We start from the raw sequence: 11,068 nt of genomic DNA on the forward strand, positions 1-11,068 counted from the left end.
GCCATATTGAAGCCACAACAGTTCTCTATTTATTCACAGGCTGGTTCATATTCGCAGTCGCTTTCTCCAAAGCACGACACGAAATCCAATTTACTCCGGAGGCGACCCAAAGGTTGGCTGGTTTTGCCGAATTAGTGCGATACCGGCAGTCCAATTGTCAAAAGGAACCGAAACATTTCAGTCGCAACTTACCCGAATTGTGGCCTCGTCAAATAGTGTCAGTTGCTCCCGCCGGGGATTATTCCGCAACAAACCTACCCGCTTTGTACGAGGGAACACAGCGAACTATTTAACATACTCCTGCAGAAACAAGAAACAAACCATAATCATCCGGAACAAATATGAAATCCTCTTCTATTGTGCTTTTGACGTTTATGTTTTACAAATGCCAAGCAGAAAATGGGTCGAAAAAATCCTGACCAAAATCACAAGCGGAGACAATCTACCACTAACACCGCTAAATGTGTTCTTAAACTAACGACAAAATACTTCGTTGATAAAAAGAAACTCAAGGGAAGTATCGTTATAATAAATATCAATACAAATGCTTCGCGCATACAACAAACTATCCTAGAACCATCAATAGTGGTAAAAAGTATTCAGTTATGGTGAAAGACTCGCATTTTTTCCATAAAACGCGTCGCATTTCCCCGAAAAAGCAAAAACTATTTGATGATTTGGACGCACAATCCGAGCTCTGTTCGAATATCCAACAGTTACGTAAGCTACCGACTTGGAACCCCACGCGAGAGCGGTCATTTATTTACAAATCAAAGATCGAGATACGGTCGAGAAGATAGTCTCGGAAATGATCAATGAATTGAGAAATCATAAGTTACTTAATACGATAGTATGCGTGGACTTTCCAGACACGAAGGAAATAAAAGCATATTCTTGGAATCCGTACAGCGATGCTAATAACTGCGGGAAGATTTGTAAGCAAATCCAACTTTTGGACAGATGTGCAAATAAACAAGTAAATGAAATCAGCACTGTTACTGACATGACTTCTTTATTAAATTTGAAATCTTGTCCGTTGAATGTTTACACTGTTATTAGTGAACCTTACGTCATGCCGCCAGAGAGAAAAACAATCAATTCCGTATACAATGACGAATACGAATTCGATTATGGGATTGAATCAACCTGCTGAAAATAATTACCGAAATTACAAACATGTCGTTAATCATCCGGTTTTCGAATGAATCGGAGGATTTAGGGAAAATTTACACAAACGGTTCCGCATCGGGCATTTACGATAAACTTTTGAAGGAAGATGTCGATGCCATAATTGGGAATATACAAACTGATAAAACAAAGAGAAAAGTATTTGATTCGTCGTATTCATACATACAAGATGAAATGACGTGGTGTGTTCCGAAAGCTAGTGCAGCTTTAACGTGGTCTAATTTGATAACAATATTTACTGTATCCACGTGGGTCACAACATTTTCTGCAATTTTACTTGTAGCAGGCCTGTTCCACTGGCTACAATACAGGGAATCCCCGAAGATAACAAAATGGCCCACTAGTTCCATTCTGATGACGGTAGGAATGGTTCTCGGTTGGGGTTCGCTCTTTAAACCCAAAAACATCGCTTTCCAGAGTCCTGCTTTTAAGCTGGCTCTTAATTCTGCATAAATATTAACACATCGTACCAAAGCTTTTTGAGAAGTTTCTTGATTCATCCAAAATATACTAAACAAGTATCAACAATCGAAGACATATTGAAAGCGGAGTTTTTTGCGCTCGGAAAACACGAAATTCTGGAATACTTCCAAAGCGAGGTGACGAACATTTATTTCGAAGAATTTCTCGAGAAGCGTTTCGAGACTTGCGACGTGTTTCAAACGTGTGTTGAAAAAGTAAGGAACAGGCGAGACACCGCGATCGCCGGAGCCAAAATGCAAGTAAAATACCAAGACCAGAACCTCGGTAAAGGTAAATCCGTGATTTTCTGTTTCGAAGATTCTGATATCATTTACAAGTACAGCGCTGTTATTTTGTACCGCAAATGGTTTCCCTTTGTCCGGAAATTCGACAGGATCATTCGAAGCGTAACAGAAAACGGACTGATCTGGAAGTGGAACAATGAAGTAAATAAACAGCCCTCGATATCGGGAGAGCGAAGTGACATGGTTCCCCTAGGGATCAATCATGTGCTGGGTGCATTTATATTCCTCTCCATTGGGTACGGGTCGTGTATTGTGACGTATCTCGTGGAAATATTGATCAGTGCAATCATAACACGGAGACAAAAGAATACCACTTCAGTTTTTGATTTTCAAATGTAAATCAATGACTGAACAATGCATTAAAGGTAAACATTTGTTTTAGACAAATACTGGTTAAAAAACAACTTTTAGCATTTTTCTTATTACGTGACTTTATTTTCATGATCATTTTTCCTACTTTTTGTCTTCAAAAAAAATTGTATTGCTATCAGTCAATTTTAAGTATTCTTACAATGTTTTATTTACAAAATCTAAATAAAAAGTAGTCTGTATCAAATACCGGCTCTCCATTTACCACTATGCAAAAAAACACTACCCGTTTGTCTTACAAATTGTTTTAATAAACTCATTTTCCACTAAGAATTCATTTTTCTACTAATAACTTTTTCGAGAGAGTGATATTTTTTCGGGATGAAAAGTAGCCTATTTCACTTGTTAGCTCTCTGGCTATCCTTTTGCAAAACAACAAGTCGATCGGTCGCTCCATTGCGACGTGAAGGAAACACAAACAAACAAACACACTTTCGTATTTATAATTTTATTAAATATATGATGTTAACTTTGGATTTCAGCAAATGTTGTTGATTAAAATATTTGGTTTGTATAAAACATCGTATTTTTTTAAGGTCAACTTATTGTTGCTACTTTGTGATAAGTTTTCATTTTATTGCTTGTTTTTATGCGTTATTTTTATTTGTATAATACTGTTTTCCCACAAGTTGTAATTTATATACCTTTTTTTTCTTAATTGTAATAGGTAGGTATTGTGCATATAATACGTCCATTCACAACAATAAATGCTCCTTGGGCGTAAAAGAACAAGTAAATGTGCGTTTATGTCGATTGGTTATTTTTAAATTATTTATATTTCAAGCATTCACATTGTACGTAACCACTTATCGAATATATTTTAATAGTTCTCAAAATGAATTATGTATTCATATTTTTGTACGGATTTTGAAATTGAAATATCAGTGAGGTTCCAATAAATATGAACGTCCGTTCTAGAGGGTTCAGATACTTTACAAAGTTATATCTGCGCATCCAATCAGAGAACGCCGAAGTAAGAAACATAAATAAAATATTCTAACATATATTTATTATTTCAGGTACATAATATTACTGTCAACAATCAAACATTCAAGTGCTTTCTTAGGCAATTTACTTAGTTACAAAATATTTCCCAAAGTTTTTGTATTATTTTAACAACTTATGTATTTTTATATTTAAGAGAACCATTGAAAAGAAAGAAAAACACTTTTTTGTATAAGATACTCCTTACTATTTTGCAAATGCAATAAATTGTATTATTTTTTAGAGTAAACGCCGATTTTTCACCAGTGAACTGTATTTATTTACGAGGAAAAAAAAACAAACCGACACGAGCGTTGACCTATGACCGCGATAACTTCAGCATATTCATTATTGTTTATTGTGATCGCTAAAATGCTTAGCATGTTTTTAAGCACGTCGATAGTTATTTGTGATTGAGCTACAGACGAAAGTAGGCGCCGCGATTCTAATAGCAGGCACACTTTTACACATTGTTTTATTCTATCACCGTATACGCGAGCAGTCTTTTGTGTATGTGAAATTGTTTCTGAGTTTTTTTCGTTCTGTTTTTCAGAAAAATAAAAAAGTATGATAATACAGTTTATTTTATTATTATCAAAATTAAAATAATACTCAAATATTTATAGTTTATGATATGATTCTGCAATAAAGGTAGAAACAATCAAAGCGAATGAAATTGGATGCTTTTTTTCAAAAAATAAGAGAATTTAATTTAGTACCAACGAACTTGTTAGTATTTATTATAAAAAATAGCATTATTTTTATCAAGAGATTATTATTTATTTTGTAAACGAATTTAAACTGCTTTTATTTAATACATTTACAATTTATTTGAAATACGTATTAAATAAACATGTTAGATTGTTCTTAAAATTTTGACACGAAGCCTAACTTTATATCTTCTATTATATTTGTGTTCATTTTACGCCGATTTTTTTCTCGCTGATAGACGAACCACGGCTAATATAGTGTCACTTACCAACATAATATCTGATAAAATAGATTCCCCGAATTGGTTACCCGCATTCATCTTAAGGTACCACAGAGACAAACGCGTTATACACAACTCTTCCACATACCTAAATGCAGAACAAATTCGTCAAAAAACGCTACGATTAACCGTATTATGGATACGTATAAAAGGAAATTTAACGACAGATATATTTACCAAAAATATTAAATTTATCAAAACTGCCATAGGTAATAAATTGTCTTGGTCCGCATCCTCCTCTCCGTCGCTCTCTATCCCTGAACAAATATAAGTTTTATAGTGAGAAGATCTTTTAATATAATTATGTATCCCCGTACTGCGGGCCAACTGTTTGTGACACCTGATTTTTATAATCCGAATCATTTCTATTAAAATTGTATGTTATTCTTATTTATATACTATGTAGGTGCATATAATATGCATTTGTGTGTTTGTTTTGAATCAACGTTTGCGTATTGTCAAACCTTATTTTATTGTTGTCATTATTTCGTGTTTACTGCATTTTGTGGTTACCTACCGTATTGTATAAGACTCGTCGCACATTATTCATTCGATGTGTATCAGTTAAATTTTAAAATAAAATGCTTTTTTCTTTTTTTCGGAATACGGTTTTGAAATCTAACATACTTAAAAAAATAAAAATACTATTTATATCATTTCGTCATTTAAATTTTAACAAAAAGGTTTCTAACTTTTTACTCAGCTCTTTATTGTAACATTTTTAGTACAATTTACAAGTTTTAAACAGTTATTTTTTTATACTTACGCACCCACACACACGCGCCCTCTTCCTCATTCATTCCCACACGCACATGTATCCCCTCTCTCATTCATTCACGCATACACACATTCACATACACATGAATACAAACGTCACACAAATACAATTACTAAACTTCTTTTCTTATATATTATGTGTCATTATATTTACAGTGGATTTTTTAATTGGCTTTAGCATTGTTAAGATTTTTCTACTTATTTTGTTTATGTAATAGCTGTAAAAATCCCAAATAAAATAAAATAAATAAATAATGTACATGTAGGAATGCAGAAAGAAAAATCATATTTAACGTCAAAAAGAAAGATAAAAATATTTCTCCAGTAATTGTTTCACTGCATCACCCAGAGTAAATCATAAACCTTTTTCGTAGTCCTGTAGTGCTATCCATTTGGTAACATTGACCTTAAGCATATTTAAGCTGTTCATGGCTTTCAAAGAACTGTCCAGCTGACTTTACATCCTCGGTGAAATAACGGAATATATCTTCCGTGCGCGGGAAAAAGGGCTTAAATAAAAAAAGTAGGTTTTTCAGGAGAGCCAATCAAAGCTTTGAGTGTGTCTTAAAATCGAAATAACAGCTGCCAAATCAAAAGGGTATGTTTTAAATGTTTTTTGTTTTACATACTAAAAAAACTATGTGTAACATTTTGGGTTTTTTAAATTTCGCATTTAATTTTATAAATTTAATTTTGAAAATTTTATGACTTAAGACCTTTTTCCCGCTTACGAAAGATACAATATAGTCCTTATCTAGATTCTTTAGTCATGTATTGATATACTTTGCTCAGACTGTGCCTTGTTTAATGTGTCATTATTGATAAAAAATAGACACTATGAAATAAAAATTCAATTGTTTTTTATTTATTTTTTAAATAAAACACCATAGTTAATCTGGGTTAAAGTAATTTTTTTGTTTATTTTTATGAATTCTTTATTGATTATTGAATAACACGCCATTACAATCCATATATTTTTAATTAAACAGTTTAGTTTTTTTAATAATGCTACCAATAATTGGTTCTAGAAGCGTGAGACTGTTTTTCTTATCGTGACAAATGACCAAAGGTAACGCTGCAATCAGTGCACCTGCTAGTTAGTGCTATATGGTGAGGGTGTATGTGTATGGTGATGAAATTTAATTCATATCGATGTGTAAAATCAATCACAAAAATCCATAGTCCCTGAATACTTTTGATATATAAAAATAAATTAATTCCGTTATTAAAACTGCAGAGCAAATGATTAGCATTATGTAATACATGTATAACACTTCCTGAAACTCAATCATGTCTATTGGTTTGGAAGCTGACCTGAGGAAAAAGTTTTCTGATTTGTCTAATTTCAAATAGATGATCTTCGAATACCACAAGAAGAGTAGACCGCTTTCAAAAATCCTTGACCTTAAGATTTTTATTTGATTTGCGATGGGGAAATATTTCCACGTCATCATTATAGGAGTATAGGTCTTCCAGATTTCTCTGAAACAGTGTATTTTAATTCCTGATCCACTGAGCATATATTTCTGTTGATAATACCTTATGAAGCTTAATGGAGTAATTATTCCAAACTCACCTCTAGCAAGTTGTTCAATGCAGGACGAAACAGGACTACAGTTGTGGTAATTTTTAATAAAAAAATCTGAGTAATTCCTGATCTTCATATCGAAAACATACGAAAAATGGCCTCCGTACTTCATTCCAGATTCTTGCAATTCTTTTTCAGAATCTATTTGCATTTTGGTAGGCGGATGTATTAAGTCGATTCTCAGTGAACTCTGTATTATTACGTTTGTTATTATACAAAGGATCAACCAGGAACTAAACGTCACTCTCAGGAAAGGTAATTTGGACTTAAACCTCATAATTTTTCCCAACATTAAAGTGCAGACAACAGTGAAAGTCGTCGCAAATGAAATCAATTGCATTCCAGTTGAAGGTTTAATATCTGTGTAACTAATTATCAAACTGACAACAATCGCTGTGAATCCAATAAGTATCCACGACCCGTACGAAAATATATATTTGAAACTTTCCCAAAGTGGTATGGGTTCTGCCAACGGTACGCACCACATTATTTTATCCTGTAAAAAATAATTTAATTTTCCAAAAGAATTTAAATTGCCCTGGGGAGATAAATTACCCGCAACGATATCTGCTTCTTCTGATAATAAATAATTGTAGAAATTTAGTTCCTTGCCACCATTATATGAAAAAAATTGAGAGATTATAAGTGACAAATTGAGTTTTTCTGCCATGGATTGCAAAAGTGTGATTTCTATACCTTTATTTTTATGATTTGAAGCATTATTTTCCACTGTAGGTAATAAAAAAGGTTCATTAATAATTGCAACAAGATTAAGAGGACATCCGTGATACTGATCTGGGATCTTTTTTTGGATTGGGTTTAGCTGTTCCAAAATTCCGTCGACGCAAACGTCTAATTTAGTTACTTCTTCGCAGGTTCTTCCGCAATTATTTCGACCATGATAGGGAAACCAAGTGAACGATTGGACTTGCTTGTCTTCCTCGTCTGTTAGAATTACGAAAGCGTCAAAGATTTTTTGTTTCCTCAGAGCATTGAACACCATCATCAATTCAGAAGATGGTAAGTTCGCTGTGTCGATAATGATGAAGAATTTCGATTCTGGATTCCAGCTACTGTCGTCTTTCAGAGCTTGTATATCTCGAACTATTTGACTCGGTTCCTCCATCAGTAAGACGCTGGCAGTTGTGGAAAACGTGAAACGAGATTTTTTTATTGGTTTTTTGGTATCTCTTGTCATTACTGATATATGTCCATTTTTGTGGATTTTTCTGAGAAGATTTCTTTGTGTAGTTATGGTTCTTGTGCCGATTTTGACTTGGATGATGTTACCGGTAAACTTATGCGCAGCACTGCGCCCAATGTATTTTTCTATTATGTTCAATACGCAAGATGCCGTGTTTAATTTAAGTTGGATTCCCTTTATATTCAAAATATTCTCCATTCCATTACCATCGACTTTTACAATAACTAGTAATATAAGAATTAGAAATGTCAACATTTTTATGTATTCAAAAATGTTTTTTAAATCCGAACACAATACGTATTGCAACAAGTGAAACAGAACTCTAACTGGCTGTAACACTAAGCTGGTATATTATTACAAGCGATGTTATCTTTATTCCAAACAAAAACATAGTATTTTTTTTGTTTACAAGTCGTACAACTTGTAAACGATTTTTAATAGCTAGTACGTTACGGTGCTGACGTTTTAATAGTTAATAGAAACTTTATTCCATGTATAATAAAGAGATCAAAATAAATTATTTACTAAAAGGAATAAAAAACTTTTATAAAACTCGCTACTTTTTTAAGCTTTACAAAAATTAAATAATTGATTTTCTAGATGTTGAATCATTATCATCATTTCCCTTCAGTACCAACGGTGCATGGGGTACTGCATTGGTACATGCATCGCAGCGTGCCTTGATGATTTATGTTACATGAAGATAAGATGATCATTCTAACGCTTCGGGTGCCAGTCCATGACTATAAAATAATCTAGAGTAGGAGCACCTTTTAAAATAAATTTATCATATCGAAAATATCAAAAATCAAATCCGAGACCATAGTACGCAAACGCGCTGACCATTTAAGTGTTGAATAATAATAATAATATTTATATTTGGCTGATTCATGAAGCGCCTTTTTTGTGAAAAATCACCTAAGGCTTTACAATTATACACATAAACTTACATTTTTACTAAGCCAAAGTGGCGTATTATATTTTCTGATTTAAAATTGAGGGTATGATAATCTAAAGAAGTTAGATTTTAGTTGGAATCTGAGCTGACTGAGACTTTCGATGATTCTTAAATGTGAAGGCCATTGGTTTCAGGCAGAGGGGATGGCAACGGCAAAAGAACATCTCCAAATGTAGTGTTTAGGCAACGCCGAATTTCTACAAGTTTTCCTCTTCATGAATCAAATGCTGACTTATTCTTTATTCTGAATAATACAATTTTCAATGCGCTTATTAAGGGTGAATTGGATTATTATCAAGAATTTTTTTGACTGGTTTTGAATATCCTTCCAAAATATTTACCAAAAATATATTTTGCTTCAAGTTTCACCAAAAAATTATCAGCATAAAACATTTTGTTATATAGCGAATTATATTCTGGGTTCCAATTTGTAGGGTTACCATATTTACATAATGTTAAAACAATGCATATTATTGATTTTAGCGTTAACATTGTTTTTACTTAGCACATGATGCTATTAACTGTATGTACCGACTTTTATAATTGTTTTACCTACGTCGAACGTTTTATTTTTCAATTACCAATGGCGTGATGGCCTATACTTTTTTATGTATTTGAACTAATATTCCAGTATTTAAAGCCGCGTTCTATTTTCGAAATACTGACGTGTTATCATGAATATCTATGGGCAATTTAATCAATTATTTCAATTGAGTTCTGAATATTAAAAAAAAATACATTAAAAAAATATTTTTTTTAATGTGTATTTTTAAAAATGTATTATATCATAAAAAACTTTGAGGTTTATTATTATACATCATCCGGTAAGTTTATTGGTTTTTACCATATTTTTTAGTTCATTTTTTAATTTCTGGATTGTTGCTGTTATAATATTTATTTGTTAAGGAAATATTTTTTTTTTCATGAAAAAATAAATAGTTACAAAAATTTAAAAACGGCGACAATCCTTAATTCCTTAACATATTACCATCCATGAAGAAGTACAGAAATTGAAAAAATAATATTTTCAGGCGTTGCCTAGTATGTAGGTGAAATAATTCAATCAGATGAATCTCACCCGCATAAATAAAGGTTTCAGCTCTTTTACTTCACAAACATCAACAGATGAAAGAATTGAAGGAATATAGATGTTCAAATATAGGCAAAATGGTGAATGTTACACAGTGTGTAAAGTGGCCACTTAAACCAGCCATTGACAGGTCATAAGCCCTGTAGATGTTTAGACTTCCATATTACCTTCTTTTAAATGTTCTTCATCTCTGTTGTAATATGTTAAGATATTACGAATTTGGCATGTGGTATAATGGAATCAAATGAATGCAATGTTTTTATCTGTCGGGGGATTTAGATCGTTTCAACGCAGTGTTCTAAAAAAAAAACTTTAATATACCGGATAAAGGGATTAATGATACCACAAATTAATATTACGTTGAATTCATGCATGTTTCAAAACTTAGTTAGTGGTTTTAATGAATAGTATTTGCAAAATTGTAATGTAATTGTGAATCGGGTTGTGGTCCCGTGGCTTGTGTTGCGAACTCGCGGATCAGAGATCCGAGGTTTGAACCCTACTCTACCCTGAATTGATTTCCATTTTCTAATAAAAAGTTATTTTTACAACTCGTTGAAAATGGCTGCCAAAATTTAAATATTTGGGTAAATTATAAGAACGCTAATATTTCTTTTAAAAAAATATATTTAAAAAGGTTCATTAAACAATAGAAAAATAACTTTGTCTGATGAAGTTCGAAGGGCCAATTTTAAAGCATATAACAGTCAGCGATAGACAATGCTAATATTTTTCAAATCACAATGGAAAAATATAAAGAGGTTTTTACCCGAAGATGCAAAATAAAACATATATTCGTAAAAAAAGCATGCTAAAAATTAATAATAGTGGATAGGTTTCCTTAAATAAAAATAATTTCGGGATTTAAAAAAAAACTGTTTCTACCATTTAACTTATTTTTATTAACAAATTACAACAGTGATGGAGAATACCTTAAATAAGGGACTATGGAAGTCTAGGCATTTACAGGGCCTATGACCTGTCATTGGCTGGTTTAAGTGGCCACTTTACACACTGTGTAACATTCACCATTTTGCCTATGTTTGAACATCCATATTTCTTCAGTTCTTCCATTTCTTGATTTAAGTGAAGTTAAAGAGCTGAAACCTTTATTGTTGTGAAGAGATTTATCAGACTGAATTATTTCACAGA

At 32.4% G+C, this 11,068-nt stretch overlaps 1 pseudogene; it reads left to right on the top strand.

The window, feature by feature from the left end:
• The first annotated feature begins 399 nt into the window (after positions 1–399).
• Positions 400–2,294, top strand: LOC148272227 (uncharacterized; annotated as a pseudogene).
• Positions 2,295–11,068: the final 8,774 nt, after the last annotated feature.

The sequence above is a fragment of the Micrasema longulum genome, unplaced genomic scaffold (assembly GCF_059751315.1).
Source record: "Micrasema longulum isolate JH-2025_06_02 unplaced genomic scaffold, ASM5975131v1 h1tg002427l, whole genome shotgun sequence".
Classification (NCBI taxonomy): Eukaryota; Metazoa; Arthropoda; class Insecta; order Trichoptera; family Brachycentridae; genus Micrasema; species Micrasema longulum.